We start from the raw sequence: 16,948 nt of genomic DNA, 5'->3' as shown, positions 1-16,948 counted from the left end.
TTGGCAGCTCCTGGGCCCAGCCTTGGACTTTCTGATTCCCTGTGTCTCACATGGATTCCATGGGCCAGCTTTCCTAGCAAGTTCTGCAGGGTTTGGAAGACTCTGCGGTAGGGAACCCCACTTGAGAAGTTCCAGCCTGATGTTGTATATCTCTGACTGCTACAAGTGCTAGTTCAAGTGTCTGATGCTCCTAGTAAGTGGGGATGGGAACACCAGACCAGATTATAAGAAAGAATCTCCCAATGGGAAAATCTTCTACTGTTAAAATTCACTTAATTGTAAAAATGTCAAGTTGTATGTGATTTTCTTCAGGAGAGCATTCCTTATAAAAATAAGACACTTATATTTTTGTGAAACAAAATCTTTCAGACTTAAAAAGTTTTCAGCTCTTCCATGGAAAACGAGAAGTAATCATAATCACTTGTCTCTTTAAGGAATCCACAAAAATTGAATATTTTTTAAAAGTCAGGCTATGTGTGTATTTGATGATCTGGAATTTCCATTTCATTTTTTAAGCAAATAACAGTTGACACATAAGCAGAGTTTGCTTGGTATTTTTTTCAACACAACTAAGCAGTCCAGAATCATCTCAGGTACTTTCTATACAGAACTAAATATGTTCATTTTATACATGAGCATGCAGAGGTCACAAGTCAAATGCCCAAGGTTATAGAAGCGGAACAAGTATAATTCATAGCCAAAATAAATTCATATATTATCCCAAGTAAATATCCACAATTTGACAGGAACTTTATTAAACATTGAGGCATGTCTGTGTAAAAAAAAATGATGCAGATAAGAAAGCATTTGTTTTCTTCCCAACATCTCTCATCCCTCCTCCTAGCTCCTAGCTAGAGATAAGCAGCACTGCCTCTCAGTTTAATGAGAATTTCTCAGGTCAAAGCCAGTAACTAAGAAACAATTCCTTGGCAATCACCAGAAACGTGAATTTACTTTTTTTTCTGTTTTGACTTGTTGTGTTTTTTTACATAAACGTGCTTTCACAGGGCAATAAACTGCTTGGAGAAAAAGTAAAAGCAAACCAGCTGGCATGTAATTCCAGCTAAAGATAGTTTCCACCACTCAGTGCAATTAAGCCAATGAGGACTTTAAACCGAGGTTATCTACAGCAAAGATGATTTGCGTGCTGCTAGTCAGGAATTAAACATTTCATGATTGCTGTTTTGCAGACAAGCAAAGAAGGAGAAGCAGACCATGCCGTGAGAGCACAATCGGTCAGGAGCAGGCTAGAGCAGCCTCCCGCCTCCCTCACCTGGACTGGTGAGTTACGCGCTGGGAGCAGGTTAGCCCACTCCTGAGGAAACACCAGAAGGCCCACCCTCCTCACCGCGCTCCCGAAACACATTTCTTGTGTAAGGTAAAAATCCATTTTAAATTGCCTTTTGCCATCAAGACACACTGGCTGTGAGTTTGACAAGTAACATTTTTAGAAATTTTACGGAGCAATGATGACGCATACTGACCAAATAAACACTGGCATCATTTTCAGGAGGGCCTGTTAATCTCAAGCTCAGAATCCCAAGGTACCTAAGGTTGTTGGAATAAGAGAGAACATTTTCCAAAAAGGCTGATTTCCCGTACATAGAGTGTGGTCAAGGTGGCTGTTTAGGGATTTAGAAGTAGAATGACCAACGGCAGATTTGAATCTTAGGAGTGTTGTTAGGAATTTAAAGGAGGAAATGAAGCAAACAGCACCGAGTACACTGGACCTGTGGAGTTCCTCCCTGATGGAGCAGAGATTGTACTGGTGGCCAGGCCCGGCCACGTGTCCTGTTCATCTTGCCTCTGCGCGTCAGGCCGGATTCAGCATCCACAGCCCCAAAGGACTTGTTCCTGTGTGAAAGACAGAGGTCAAAGATGACCTAGGGTTTTTAGTCCGGTGACTGGGAGAAGTGGAGTGCAGTAAATATGTACATTTAATATCAGGAAGAAGGGCTGATTTGGAGAAAAGAGGATTGAGTTTTAGATATGTTTGATTGAACGCGCTATTTTTCTTTGGTACCGGGGATTGAACTTGGGTCCTTGCACTTGTGCAGCAGGTGGCGAAACCACTGAGCTAACTCTCCGGCCTGAATGCGCTATTTCATTTTACAGTTTTGCAATCAGTGAAGTGCACGGGTAGAGTTCAGAAAGATTCCTTAGATGAAGGCACAAAATGCAGAAATACTTCCTCCTACAGAAAATGTAGAGAAAGGAGAGGCAGCCAAGAGGTCCCATAATGAGGCAGCAGAGGCCAGGGACTTGGAATTAGGGCAGAAAAGAGGAGAAAGGAAGAACCAAGTAGTGCACAAAAAGTAGGAGTAGTATGCTTAACAGAAACGCAAATGCACGCTTCCGAGAGGTGTTATCAAATTGGTGTGCAGTTATGTTTTAGGTAACTTAGCCAGAACTTGATACTCATAAAGCTGAATTGGGGGAGAATGAACTTCTACTTGCTGCCGTATAATACACTTTACCACAGTTGGTTTAAAAAGCTGTTTTCCTACTTGGCTTCTTCAAGGTTCTTTGGAATGCAATTAGTCAGGGTCCACTTTAAACTAAAACAGACAAATAGATCAGGAAAAAATTACTACTCAATATGAACAAGTTTATAACCCCCTAGTTTTATCAAGAGGAGAACATCAGATAAATCTGAACTGAGGGATGTTTCTACAAAATACCAGGCAAGTAAGCAATGTTCAGAACAGCTAAGGTCATAAAGATGGACAAATTTGGAGAAACTGACACCTCCATGAAGAATCTAAGGAGCTAAAAGGTCAGGCGGTATCTTAGAAGAGACACTGGAGCAGAAAAGGGGCCCTGGACAAAATGACGGATGAAATCTGAATAAAGCATGGACTTAGTTAATATACTCTATCAATGCAGGTTCATTAATAGTGAGAAATGCACCATACCAAGGGAAGCTGTTAATACCTGGGGACACAGGGTGGGGAGAAACTCTATCATCTGCTCAATTTTTCTATAAACAAAAATAGTTCTAAAAAATAAAAGGATTTAATTCAAAGACTTAATTTTCAAAGATATGGATCACATCCAAAAATGTTAAATACCTATTAAAATTTAACAAGTTACAAATTTTTATATACATTCTCATGTAATCTTATAAAAGATATTCAAAAACAAAATACATATGAAAGTATACCATGAGCAACGAATCCAGAGTCTCATTGTTCCAGGGATAACAATTTTGCTCCAATTGACAGGACTTTGGAATCAATGCCAGTCAACATCCCAAAGGATAATTTCTGTGAAATTTGAAAGGTTAAATATATATATATGGAATTACAAAGACCTCAAAGTAGGCAAGACAATCTTGTTTATCAACAGATGAATGGATAAAGAAAATATGCTACTCTGCTAGAAAGAAAGAAAAGCTAATTCATTTGTAGGAAAATAGATGCACTTTGGGAACACAATATTAAATGAAATAAATCAGATGCACAAGCTTAAATGCAGCATAGTTTCTCTTATATGAGAGCAAAATCAAAGATAGGAAATAAGAAGCAGGGAGATAGACCTTTCTCAAAGAGCAAGGGGATAAAGGGATGGAGGAAGGCAGGGAAAGGGGGTGAAAAAGGAACGAAGATGAGTTCTGTTCATGCACAACTCCACACGAGGAAGGTAAATGTTATGGACTGCAAACATGCACTGGTACAAATTTAAAACGCTGGAAGCGTTACCTTTGTAAATGTCAGGAAGTGTTATAAAGTTGTAGTGATTACAGGAATCTGATACTGGTGCTGGAACAGCCTGATCAAACAGCTCAGTCCTGCGTGCCCCACAACACCAAAGCCCACCCATGTGAGACCCAACTGACAACACAAGTGGACTTACGGGCGAGTGGAGGAAGGATGCAGCTTTTAGCAACTGGTGCTGGGGTTGTTGTTTGTTGTCAGGAAAATACAAAATGGAACTCTTACATCACTTACAGAAAAGAGATGTATAAGACTTATAGGTGAGATATAAGCTCCACAATTTTGAAGATAACATATAATCGTGTCTCTCTTGCCAGGGAAAAGTATCTTAAGACGCAACAAGTTATATCCATGAAGGAAATGGCTGATAGAACCTTAGGAATCAAACCATACCACAGAGAAACTAGAACGGAAGTTCCAAACTAGGACTTAGTGTCCAAGATCTATTAACAAGTCTTGCAATTCTGTTAAAATCTCAGATGACCTAGTAGAGAAAGCCATGAAAGGGCACATCACCAAAGAGCCATACCTGGCAATCATGCATGAAAAGTCAATATGACTTGATACTCATTCTCAAAATTAATCAGGAAAATGAAAATTGTCATGAAATAAATTTTCATACCCACAAAATTGGCAACTTTGAATGTCTGCTAATATGTGATGTGGATGAAATTTTTATGAACTGGTCATGAGATTGCCAATTGCACCAAGATCTGGAAAACAAATTGATATTTTCTAACAAAGTGGAACCTGTAACCCAATAATTTAACAAGTGGTGTTCCCTCTAGGAGCCATAGCAGTTGTGTGCTTGAACAAAGATGCTCATAATGGGACTGAATAGCCTGAGACCTCCTGAATGTGCAAATGCATGGGAAGAGTAAACTGTAGTACATTTATCTACTGCTGACACTAGACAGTGGGAACAATGGTGCATTGTACCCTCAAGCAACAATAAGAATGAGTTTCCCAAACATAATTACAATAAAGTTAAAAGGCAAAGCATAAACAATGGCACACAATGTTATTCCTATTTAGAACTACGCAAAAACTTAAGAATATGCTGTCTTGGCATAGAACGATATATAGAGAAAGTCACAAAACCCAGCAGAGGAATGTTAAACATAAAATGTATGATTTAGTCTCCTCTGAGCAGAGAAAAAGGGAAGCAGAGCTCAGAACTTTGTGTGAGATTTCAAGGGGAATGATAATCATTTTCTAAAACTGAATGTTGGACAAAGTATGCAGTTGAGTCATCCTTCCCTACACTTACACAGACTTCATATTTTTGAAGTTTACTCCATATTTAGAAATGTAATTTTAAAACACAATAATTAATTATATGCGATAGCTGGGAAATAGAATCTGGTTATTCTGCATAATGTGTACAAAATATCTCAAAACAAATGTAATAGAATGGATTATTTCGCTAGTCATTTGTGTCTATTTTTTGACAACATGACAGGAACAGGGAAAAAAACCCTACATACAACCTTAGCTATTCAAAAATCTAAATCACTACTGCTCTATTTTTTTGACTCTTGAGGTTGGTAGAAGAGATGAGAGTTTGATTAGGAATGGCAGGAGCTTAGAGGAAGGTTGCATTTTAATGGGCATCTGTTTCAGTGTTGTTACATCAATAGTATACATGTCCCTTGATCAACTGGAATACTCAGTGGGTCAATGTTCTGCTTAATGATCATTTTGCTAGTTAAGTAAGACGAAGTTTCAATTAGAACATCCTCTCTGCTTGTAATAGAAATCTAAAGATGACAGAAGAGATTGACACTAGAAGTTTAAGGTCACCAACGAGAGTCAGTAAGAGGTGGTCCAGCCTCTCTTATTCACAGAACAGTGCGTTGGAGCTAAAGTACCTCTGAGAAGTTCTATTTCTACTCTTCATCCTGCATTGGTGACAGTAAACCTGAATCACCTAATAAGGAACAAAGATGCTACTATCGAAATCCACTTATTTCTTATGTGGCATGATTATCAATCTAACAGCAAAGCTCAGAGCACACTGTGAAGTCTCCACTATGGTACAGCTACTCCTCTGTCTCTTCCCTCCAAGAGCAGAAAAATGCACTGAGGGGTACACTTTAGAAGGCATTTGGCCATGGCAAAAAATAAAAGAATTGCTTGCTTTATCCAAGATTAATGGCACTTGCTAGGACCAGTAAATGACAGAATAGCAATGGTTTCCCACAGGCAACTGCAATTCCAATTCAGCATGAGAGTAAATAATTACCATTGTAAACACATCGTTCTGTAAAGGCCTATTATGCTGTTGTGCTAAAGGCACTTGGAGCTGAATTCTGAATCATATAAATGTTTCCAAGTGTTTATTAGCATCAGTGAAGTGCTGAACTGAGAAATATCAATAGGCAGAAATTAATAAAGATCAGAATCAAGTTTAGCTGCTACTTTAATGTTTGTTTCTTCAGATATCAAAAACCTCGAAGGTGTCATGTGGCCCGTTGCCATGCGTGAGGACTCAGTGATGATGTTCGAGCCGAAAGTACTGAGCGGGCTAGGACGCGGTGGCCCTGGACATTGCACCAGAAAATAAGTGACTGCTCGTGTCTTAGGAGTGTTGTATCATCGAATGAGTGAGCATATTTGTAGGACCTAATGATCCATGTCAATGTCATTTGAAAATTCCACAAAGTTGAAACTTGAAGGAAATATGTGGAGTTTCTTAGAGAAATATGGAAAACTAAGCATTCCTATCATGTGCCTGTTGTTATTTAAACCAATACACTTGCTGTTGTTGCAAGTAATATATTCATTAGCATCACTTCAATTTATGACAGAATATTTCAAAAGAAACATATAACTTACTCAGAACCTGGGCCAATAACAACTAAGATAAAAGCCATCTAGTTGGGCCTGGGATTTAGCTCAGTGGTTTTGACGCCTGCTATGCAAGCGCAAGGACCCGAGTTCAATCCCCAGTACCAAAAAAAACAACAACAACAAAAAAGCAAACTAGTTAATCCTCATAGACACCTACCATGTTGAAATCACAGGAACTCATACATTATTAACCCTTTCAGGTAATTCCTCTTGGACAATCCACTTCTTTTAAATAATAGAGGAAATTCTCTATTTCTGGAACTTACACTAGAGTAAAGGTTAAAAGGTTGAAAATCTGATCTGCTATGTTACTTTATGACAGAGGCATGACTCAGTCTTTGGGAAAGTAAAAAGAATTAGTTAATTAATTTAAAAACCAGCTGTCCATCTGCCTCACCAATATCTACAATCTTAAAAGCTCCAATTCTCAGCTTTTAATCAGTTTTATATAAGACCTAGAAATCTACATTTTCTAAAAAAAAAATCTCCACTGATGATGCTGATCTAAAAATAGGATTAAAGTTAGTAAGCCTAATAAGCCACATGATGCCAAAGGTCTTTTTTAGCTCTATGAGTCAAAAAATATGTATGCTTGTTGAAGCTACAATTCAGAGCACACTCGCCTTAGAATTGTAGAGGACTGGCTGCAGTTACATTAGCTTTGTCAGTGAAACCATGCTGAAGAGAATGTCTACAAACGTAGGGGACTTCGATTATAGCAGCGTCACTTTCGCTGCACACGTGGCTCCATTAACAGATGCACTTAGGGGATGGAAAATGTGATCCCAGGTGATCTAAAGGCCTTAACCACCTTCTACAGATTTCTTAAAGAAGCAGCTCCACTTCCTAAGAGCAAATTCCATTTTACTGAGGAATGATATATAGGGATGCATGTTTTCTACAACTTAAAATGCTCAGAGATCATCTAGCTTTTATTACATTGTCTCTACCCCTCTTTCCCTTCCCCTGTCCATGTGAATTAGCAGCAAGACATACATTCAGACTGTTAAACTGATTTTTTATGTGGAACTGGTCAGCCCAAATAAACTCGGAACATCGGAAACTGTTTCAGACAGAAATTAAAAATAACTCATTAATATGCCCTTCTCGGGGGTGGTATTGATGGGAATTAGGCCGTTGGTCCAATTGTCTATGGAAACTATTCCTAGTTGTTTTACCAGGATCCATTTTCCTATTCACAGTGGCCAGAAAATTTTGATCAAATCCTTCTAAAGGAGTCTTAAATCATTCACACTCATTTAATAGGGAAGTCAAAACATAACTATCACATCACCACGATCCTGGCCAGTCTGCCAGGACTGTCCCTGCCAACCTGCCTTGGGAGTGGATTTGAGATGCGGATCACATGTGCCGAGCTGTGAGCCCACGTTCAAGTCTTGCCAGCACCTGGCAGGCAGCGGCCTCCACAGAGATAATTAAAGGCAACAGAAATGCAGTGGAAACATCAGGGCCACTCGGCCTTGCTGCTTGTTACATAAGGGAGCAGCATAGTGGAGTGGCTGTGCCAGAACTCTGCTTTTTCTTCAAGCAAATAAAACGTTGGCTGAGGAGATTGTTAAAGCAAGAAGGCAGCAAGGTCTGCAACCGTAAATCCAGTAAGACTCTGCTTTGAAAATTGTCCTTGCTGATTTTCGCGTCCTGCTCCTGAGAATCTTAATTATATTTTTACATTGAATTGCAGCTGTATTTATACCCCGCAGCTCTCCGTGGTGTGTGCAGGAGATGAACAGGGTGTGACAGGGACTTCCCCGGCACCTCGCGGGTGCCTGGGAAGCCCCAGGAGAGAGTTGGGAGCAAAGCCTGTGTGGGACTCACTCCCTGGAGAGACTCGGGCGGGCCAGAAAGAAGCTCTGGAAACTCTTTTGCTTTAACAACAAAAAAGGTTCACTTGGCCAATTGATATTTTTTAAAATGACAAAAACTATCAGAGAAGATTAGCAGAAAGGTAAGTTGAAAATAAAAGAAACAGAAAAGAAGCCAGAAGAGGAGGGAGCAGATCCGCAGGCGGAGTGGAGAATGGACCAGGGATGGTCACAGCTTGAGGTCAAGTTTACTCTCGCAGGATGGCTATGAGGGACTCTTCGGAAAGACTGGTGGGACTGGAGGGACTTTAAGATTCGGCGTATCTGGTGCACAAACAGTGTTCTCTAGTTTCGGTCTTGGGAAACATAAGTAGATGGTGGTGTAACTGACCAGGAGAAAAAGCATGCAACGTGGGAGGAGCAGAAGAGGAGGAGGACATTTTGACAGATGACGGGTCTGTGTTTGAGGTGCTCACATATGGGTTAGAGACAGGCGACGGCACAAGTGATGTGGGAGAGTGGATGGAGTCACCAGCACCTCTACTGAGAGAGAGAGGGACGTGAAGGGCCTGCTACCCTTGACAGCAGGAATTGTCAGCCATGACAACTGGACACCAGTTAAAAATGCATCAATTCAATGGTGAGGGGAAACATTGAAATCCAGAGTCACAGAGTAAATTGTAAGTGAAGAATTAGGGAACCATGGAAACTATTCTTTCAAAACATTGGTTGAAGGGGAAGAAAAATGAGAAAATGTAGGCTCAAACAGCATTTTGGCACAGGCATCTTACGAATCTTATAGGCTGGAGGGAAATAGTAAAGCAGTGTGGTATGTATTAGGTCAGAAGAGAAAAATGTGAAACATGAGGCAACATCTAAGATGCGGCAAGAAAGAAGGGCATCGAAGATCTGAAGACTACATTGAGTTTAGACAGGAGGACAGACCCCCTTCAGTGTAGTACAGCTGGAAAAGACAGGAAAGGAAAGAGACACCTGGAAACTTTTGCAGTGAAGGAAAAGGAGAAAGTCTTAAATTTTACAGTGACTGAGATTGTTTTTAAATAAAATTTTGATTTCCCCTATTAAAATAATAGATATCTATAGTAAAAATTTTTAAAACCAAAACATCTTTTTTAAAAAAACAGCACTCTTGCTAGTTGTGATGGAACACATCTGTCACACCAGTTATTCAGGAGGCTGAGACAGGAAGATTGTGAGTTCGAGGCCAGCCTAAGCAGTGTAGTCAAGCCTTATCTCAAAACAAAATAATGCAAAGAGCTCGGAATGTAGCTGAGCAATGAGCACTAACCTCCAAGCCCGAGCACCACTGCCAGTACCAAAGAACAGAGCAAAAATAAAACAAAACGCAAACTGCAGCATTGGATAGATCTGAATGCAGCTGTCTCTTCCCCTCTCTTTTACAGGTTGGGCCCACATGGAGCTCTTCAGTCTTCCCCACACTAGGAAGTCCACGGGTGTTGTGTGTCAACCACACTTTCAGTTTCAGCACGGTCACTTCTTGCCTGCTTCAATTGTGAGCTGCTGACTCCAACCCTGTCCGGTGTTTTCCATGGAATCATCATCTGCACCACTGATTTTTTATTTTACATTTCCAAGCATTTTCTCAAAATCCCTCATTTCTCTCACTAGATTTATGTTACACAAAAGCACGAACCATGTTCCACTTATCTGTAGAGTTGCACAAAACATACACCGGGCTTCAGACACTGCAGCCTGCTCTGTCCAGCAGGCTAGCGCAAGAAGATGGGGTGTCCCCATCTGGTATGACAGTCACAGGCCATTATGCAGCTCAAGAAGTGAATTTCAACATAAATTAAAACAAAGATAGAGATCACTGTGTTGAATAGTGCAATTATAAATTGTACGCGATGAGCATTTCTTTGAGGGGTGGCCTTTGGGTGACTTTTATATTCTTTTGTTACCTTTTTAAAAATATTGTTAATGCTCACAGTAAATTAGAGGGAGCAAATTGCTATAGAGATGGCAAAAAGTAAGAAAGACAAAAGTTAAATCTGATAAAGAAACACAAAATAGTTTCAATCTTAATTAATGTCTGGTCAAACACTCCAAGGAGTGGATGAATGCCAGGGTCCTTGCCTGCCCAAGTTCAATCAAACTCACTTTTTATCACAGTTCCAGCACACATACTTTATTATCTTGAAGTCAGAGACCAAAGCAAAACAACCAAAGCCAGATTAAAAAAAAAAAAAAAAAACTTCTAAATTTTAACACCGTTCTCAAGAACATCTAAGAGGTGAACTCTCTTCTATGTCAAAGGCCATGATCTTCACTCTCAATGCAATGCCCAGATTGTATTCATCACACTCTGGACACATGCACTCATGCGTGTGTATTCATTTTGCTAAAAAATATGTAAAACTTTGGACAAATACCACCTGTTCTCACTCATTTATGGAAACAAATCTCGTAGAAAAATAGAATAGAATAATGGTCAGTACAGATGAGGAAGGTCCACCGGAAGAAGGGGCAGAAGAGACAGAAAGAAGTTCAATGAGGCACCAGCATGCCGAGTGAAGACCTTCTTCTGGCTGGTCTTTAACACAGGAGTGTGGCTATTGGTTAAAACAATCTCAAAATCTCACAATCTCAAAAAAAAAGAGTACACAGCTCCAAATGCATAAAAACAATTAATGATTGAAAGGATGGAAATGCTTCTTACCCAGACTCATTGCATACATGTATTGAATGACTATACTACATCCTATGAAAGCGCAAATACTATGTCTCTATAAAGAAAATGCCCACATTTAAAGAACACTTATACAAAGTCACTGAAGTATTGTTTGTGATAGAAAAAATATTAGAAACATCCTAGATGTCCATCAAAATTGATAATATAATACAAATTACAATAGCAAAACACATAATCAAATCCTTACAGCACTTAAAAAGATAAATCCTCAAATAATTAAAAAACATGACCCCAAATGACTTGTGACCTAATGATTTTGGATAGACAAAATGATAGCATATTAATAAGTCAGTACAGATTTCATAACATATTCCAATGGCAAAAAGCTCTTATATGGTATGCATTAAATTCTTTTTAATGTATCATTTTATAAAAAGAAACATAATACATTTAATGTTTAGATAAAAACAAAATCAGTGGATTGCAGAGATATTAAGAGTTCCCCATCACCTCAAAGAATAAACTCATAAAATTTATCTTTACCTTTTCGTTTGTTGTAAATGTACAGTACATTCCTGTTGTGTTCCAAACTCCTCTACAGTTTCTTCAGCTGTTTAGCTCCCAAATGACAGATTAGAAACCTGTGCATCTGTTTTATATTTCCAAAGTGCTCGTAATCTTTAGTAAAGAAACACATTGAAGCCGTGATTGTCAGTGTAACCTAGGACAGAGATGGGATGGTTTTAAGAAGCGACACCCATGGCCACGGAAGGAGAATGTACTCCCTCCCAACCTCTATAAATAAACTATGGCTTCTTAAAAGACCCATGAAATAAATTTTATTTGTTATTATTAATTATCTAATTTCTTAAAGCTTACATTCATTAGCAACAATACCTGTTTAGTGATGTAAGCATTTTTCAAACATTATCTTACAGTAACACTTTGTAGTAGGATTCTTATTTGCCTTCAGTGGTCTCTCTTTTTACTTTCATTCCACATTCTCCTTCTAAATTATAATTGTGTATTCTATTCTGGACAGAGTATTCTCATTCCCCCAAATGTGGCCAGTAAACAAAAGCATGTAAGAGTATAAATAAGAGGGAATCTCAGATCTGTTTCTTCTGTGGGTTTTAAAGTTATCTTTGGCTTTACCAAACTATGGGGTATTATGGTTGTTCTTGTCTCAGCTACACACAGACCTTAATTTAGATAATCATAGGATGAAACCCATAGTGACCTACTGATTCAAACCCAATTCTGATGCCCTTGCATGGAGACAAGGGAGGAAGAGACACTGCATTTAACATCCAATCAGTTGTCAGGGAAGTGAATTCTGTTATTCCCGCTGTCAGTGTAAACATAAATGGAGAGACGCAAATGAAAAGAAAAACAACAAAAATTCCTGCTCTTTGTGTGTTTCATCAAGCACAAACGTGCTTTATAGGGTGAAATCCTTTTACTAAATTCATGGATATAATCAGGGATGAATGACAACATATTTTTTGGATTTAATATTCTTTATCCCAACTCAACAGATTTGATTCATTTCATATTTACTGAATGTCAAACCTTTAGATAAAAGGCTTGTGAAAATGATTTTCTATAATACTATGTTCGTTCCACAATGGGCCTCATTCTTGCTGCAATGATAAAGAACAAAAGAAAATGGCAGAAGGATGTAAGAATCGTATTCTTGAGACAACATTTTTCAAATGGAAAAACCCCTGGGTGGCTGCCCACACTACCAGAAAAGGCCACATTCCCAACCTGCACAGTAATGGAGAACAAACAAGTCTCGTAAATGCAGAATTTACAAAGTCTTTATCATTGCAGCTACTGTACGTCAAGCAAACTTTAAGTAAAGAACTGGAATATTGAAGCACTAGGTATAATTCTAAATAAGTCAATGATCACAGGGGCAAAAACTAACCTTTATCTTTCCATGAAAGAGCTTTTCTGGCTTGCTAGTTACCTGTGGGTAATCTTACACTGAGGCATTAGCAATCACCAAGTGCTCATAGTGGAACTTGGGAAATACATACATGTGACTCCAAAGAAACATGACTGTGGTATTCAGCGCAGCAGTGAGGACTGTAGCTGCTCTGAAATACAGACGCACGGTGGGCAGAGTAAGCCCCTGTGGGAACACCCTTCTGGGGTGCGCCTGTTTCTCTGCTGCTTTGAGGGTGACTGTTGGAACTTCATAACTCCCCCTTTCTTGGAAAATTGCCTTCCAGCAAACTGACTGGACCAGTTCACCAAAGTCTGTTCCCTCACTTCAGTCAATGCCTGTCAGTCTCTGAGGTCAATGGACAGGGTTGCGCCCCATCACAGGGATCAGCAGGGATGCTCAGGGGCAAGCGGGGTGCTGCAGGTCGCCTGAGATCACCTTACAAACCAACCACATTTCTAAATCTCTGGTTTCCATTCTGCTTCCAGGGAGCTCTCCCCTGAGATATATAGGAAACAATAAAACTTTAATCTGGATTGTTTTTTAAATTACAAATCAGAAGAGACGGTGTTAAGGACAAATGCGGAAAGAGAATTCCATTACCAAGGTTTTTGAATGAAGCCAAAACACTGAGTATGAACTACAACTTCAATTCCATCCTCATGGTCTATATATTTAAGAATCTGTTTCTTTATCTTTAAAATGGAAATGGCATTCTACATTCCCATGTATAGTAGACTGTTTTATTTGATGTCTAATGTCTAATAATGGACAAGTGGAAAGTTGTGATTTTCATGCCTTTTCTAACTCTGTTCTTTCTAACAGAAAAAAATAATAATAAAAAGCTCTAATAAGGTCCTTCAACTTGTCAAGATTGTTTTCCTTTTCTTCCCAGCATTAAAATCAAGGAAGGATTTTTTTAAATGAATGAATCTCAAAAATATAAGTGCTAGGTACTTTGTATCGAGTAATTTTTACTTAAGGTACTTTGTGATCCAGATTTCCAGGAAGGTTCAGTCTGTGTCCAGGTCAAATGTATCTAATGGGGTCATGGCTGTCAGAATCACCTGTGGACCCTCGGTGTCCTTTTCAGTGACAGGCACAAGGACAGGACATGGTGGGTATCAGTGGGCAGTTCTGAGCAAGTCAGCAAACCATGTAGGAGTGGTGTGTAGGCTCTGACTGACATTGGCAGAAGCTGCTGTCTTCTGGCAGTCTCTTAATAGCTAGGTGAATTTGAAGTCTGCTTTCTTGAAATCTCATGTTTTTAATATTTCAAATCTATAGAATAGTATTTATATCAAAGGCCATAGGGAAATCTACTGAAACAATGCACTCAGCAAAGTTAGTACCAGGTCAATGGTCCCTAGTTGATAGAAATAGTAGGATTCCAGTCTAAAATTCAAACTCCATACCACCACAAATAGTGGCTCATCAGAAGCCAATTTCCCTTGTTGTAAAGATACACAGGGAGATTTTTATAAGAATTCTCAAAGTACCACCTGCAGTAAACTAATAGCTGGAGAAAGGATAGGCTTCCACTTGCACTAATATTATTTGTCTGCCTACTAAAGACACATAACAAGATTAAATAGTAAGAAAAGAATCAGGCTTAAGCAAAGGATTTGGTTGAAATACAGATGCTAAGGTTGACCAGTATGGAAGTAAATACGTCAGTTTTGCTCATTATTCTTTGCACAGATATTTCACTGTGCTAGTAACATGCTTTTCTCAGCAAAACTTTCATTCATGTCCTCCACTCAAATGAAAAATAGTAATTATTACAAAGCACTGTGCAAGTCCTTGCATAAGTTTGCGGAGTTGAATTTACTCCTTGGATATAGAAGCCAGCCATCCGTGTCTTAAAGTATAATGTGTGTAACAAGTTACAATGTGACAATGGTAAAACAATAAAATAAAAGCTAAAAATCACAGTGAACTATAAATTAACACAATAGACTAACCAGGAAAAAAGAAAAACGAAAAAGCAAATAGGCCATTGAAAATAGAAACTTTTGCTACCATTGCACAAGAAGATAACTTTGGACATTGTCCATAAACTTTTCTGCCTGTACATAAATGGACATGACAACTTTGTCCCTTTGAGTTTCTTAATTTTGTCTCCCACAGATAATCCAAAAGCTGTATTCATACTCATCTGCTTAACAACATACATAAAGATCTTCGTTTCGACGTTTTAACATCATAATCTAGTAAAGTGGAGATTTTTTAAGATGAATAAATTTTCTGTAGCTAATGTCAAACCACTGTTAAATAACTCTTTATTCAATCTTCTTTATAAAAGAATAATTTCCCTTTAGATATTCTTTTGCAGAAAATATCTTAGTATTCTGATGAACTAATGCTGCATATTCTCTTTTAGCTAAGAGCTTACCGTGTAATTCATCCTACCCAAAAAGTGTTATAATAAATGGAAAAAGAACTCTGGATTCCATAGTGAGACAGGCTGGTGTTTCTGTTCCAATAGCCATGGAGCTCTCTCAGCGTCACTGTCCTCAGAACCCAACCGGGTGTCCGCCCTTAGGTGTCACAGTCGGCGAACCGTCCTCTGTGGCTGATCCGGAGAGCACAGAGAGGATAAATATGAAATCCAAAAAGGGTATTTGAAGTTCAAACTTCTAGGTGTAGAAAACAGGCTGATGAAATTGCTCACTACAGCCACGGGATATGCTTCTGTCGTGAGAGAAGATCATGAGCCTTTCTATAGAGCAACAGTGGTTTGAATGGAGAGACATCTTTCGATTTTAAAGATATACAAGTGATTTTTTTTTATGGTTATTTACTTGCTTTCCAGTGCAGGCATTTACCCTTGGAATACATCTGCAAAGTCATTCTTGTCTGAGTCATGCAGCAATAGTGATGTATTTCAAGACATTTATAACAGTCATATTAAAATTTAAAATGCTCCTTTTAGTTCAAGTGACACAAGGAGCCAACATTACCCACAAGACAGTGAAAACTAACAGATTGCTGCCACTTGGCCCAGTATTTTTCTATTTGTTCCTCTCACTTTGCTAAAAAAAAAAAAACCAAAAAAGCATAATAATAATAAAATAGAAATTTCGTTAGAGCAGCAGAACTCTCATTTCAGGGGAAGATGACATACAGTCAACTTTATGTTGTGTTCTCTTCACCCACGCAGGTAACAGCCACGGGAGCTGGGAGGATACTGAAAGGGCTAAGCTGTGCGGATTTCTCCCAGAAGGCCTCGAGGGGAACACCCAGTAATTAAACAGAGCAATCCGGGAACTTGGAGTCTTCCATGTGGCTCCTGGTGGCTCCACCCTCTTCCAAAGCCAACGCCCACCAAGCCTGACTCTGTATCAATTTCAGTAGCATTCTTTCTTCACCGAAGAAAAGCAAAGAGACACAGAACGCTGAGTAAATTTGTGGGCGATCTGTTTGCTGTTCTAAAGAGAAAGTAAATATTTGTGGCATTTATGAAGCCGGCTACAGAATCCTGTAACTGAAGAATGAAGCTCTCCGTGGCATTTTTTTTTCTGCATAAACAGCTGGCTCTGGGATGGAAGTTTGGCTGAAACGTTTTTACCTTCTTAGATACCGTGTTTACTTTGAGCGAAGCGAGGAGTCTGCGCAGCCTGGAGATGACATCTGTTTCCGCAGCTTGGAAGGCTTCTACTCCAGCTGCTGCCCGGAAAAGGAGGCGGGCACTTCTTCAGGGCAGTGGAAAAACACAGCTTTGAAAATTCCGTGACATAAAGGCTCCCTACATAAGAGTAGTGAATAGAAGAATGAACCAGTGATTTACTCACAGTTGTTATCTATAACATTATTAGCACTATCACTTTTCATTTTCTCAGTCTGCATAAATAAAATCCGAGTCTAAGTGTAATAGCGGCGCGTGCAGTTTGCATGTGTCCGCTAACTGGCTTGCAATCACTTCATA

The 16,948-nt window shown here is 39.2% G+C and overlaps 1 long non-coding RNA gene across 1 annotated transcript; it reads right to left on the bottom strand.

Annotated features, from left to right (window-relative positions):
• Nucleotides 1-465: 465 nt before the first annotated feature.
• LOC110348044 (uncharacterized) lies at nt 466-15,600 on the bottom strand. The gene is made up of 3 exons (XR_002393020.2): nt 15,416-15,600; nt 11,610-11,787; nt 466-1,854 (listed from the first exon to the last, which is right to left on the bottom strand). It is a non-coding gene; the product is annotated as an uncharacterized LOC110348044 (long non-coding RNA).
• Between the last annotated feature and the right edge of the window lie 1,348 nt (nt 15,601-16,948).

The sequence above is a fragment of the Heterocephalus glaber genome, unplaced genomic scaffold (assembly GCF_053883595.1).
Source record: "Heterocephalus glaber isolate CG9 unplaced genomic scaffold, H.glaber_assembly_v1.0 deba00000676, whole genome shotgun sequence".
NCBI classification, from domain to species: Eukaryota; Metazoa; Chordata; class Mammalia; order Rodentia; family Bathyergidae; genus Heterocephalus; species Heterocephalus glaber.
Note: the sequence above shows the minus strand (reverse complement) of the source record. Positions and strands in the feature narration are given on the sequence as shown.